Below are 1273 nucleotides of genomic sequence, written 5' to 3' on the forward strand. Positions count from 1 at the left end.
TTTATTTATCAGCGTAGGTAAATTGGATTTGCTGTAACAATCACAGAACATTTTCCACACAGCAACATAACAAACATATCAAGACACAAAACCGACAGCAGAAGCAGCTCCGGATTAACAGAGCTTGAATCCTAATTTCTGTGCACTAAGGATATTTTTAACTGGTGTCTGTAAATAGATGGAGGCAATAACATCGTCTATATGGGAACAGTGGAAATGAGGAGATGAGGTTGATTCCTCTCATCAGCCACAATGATCCCTTTTCCCATTAGTTCACGTAGAACAACGGATGTTGAGTATAATGCAGGCGGAGTGAGAAAATCCTTGACTGTTACTTTTAAGGCTCCGAATCACTGTAATAAGCCAGGAAGAGATTTGATAAGGTGAGTTTCATCCATATCTGTGCTGTGGGGTTATTTACTTTCAAATCAGATACGTTAAAATGAATTTTTTGTATTTCCAAGCCATCAAGTCCGCTGTTTAAACGACTCTATTCCAGCATCAGGCGTCCAAATCCGGTCAGAACTGCACGCCACATCAGATGACAGGACGTCCGAGCGAAGGACGAGGCTCAAACTGAAGCACAGAACACTGAGCCTCAGGCCCCGGAGCATTTTCATCTCAATGTAATAACAATAACTGTGCGTCTGTTCAGTCACTGTTGATCCGTGATCCAGAGGAGAGTCAGTCTGAAGAGACCCAGACCTTTGGGTCCTGGTGCTCATGGTCATAAATGTTGACGTGTGAATAGTAAATAAAAGGGAAGATAGTAATCTGTGTCTAATACTGTATTAATGCAGAATGATTCTTATATTCAAGTTAAGAACTTCAGGACATTTGTATTTAAAAATCATTACTAATGAAATGAAAACAGAAAAAAGTGGACTGTAGTAAAACTTGGCTCGCTTAAGAAAGAACTTTATTTATAACCCAAATAATTCAATCTAGCTCTAATAACTTCCCCGACATAATTTAAAACTATTTCATCGTTTGGTGTTTTTTTGGCCACCAGGGGCAGCAGCAACACCTGATATCACTACACTGACATATACTTCAAAGCCTATTTACACACTGCGATTTTAGAAAAGTTGGTTTATTCCGAACATCCACGTACGCAACATCCGATTGGTGAAGCTTCCCAGTCGCTCGCTCTCATTGGCTATTGCTCACCCAATCGCTGTTCCTGTTACACGACTTTGATTTTGAATTGTAAACATCAGACATGTTTGATTTGAAGGCTCCAATTGAGTCGCTGACATTAGTAAACGGTGCT

This window comes from Hippoglossus stenolepis, chromosome 2 (assembly GCF_022539355.2).
Source record: "Hippoglossus stenolepis isolate QCI-W04-F060 chromosome 2, HSTE1.2, whole genome shotgun sequence".
Lineage (NCBI taxonomy): Eukaryota > Metazoa > Chordata > Actinopteri > Pleuronectiformes > Pleuronectidae > Hippoglossus > Hippoglossus stenolepis.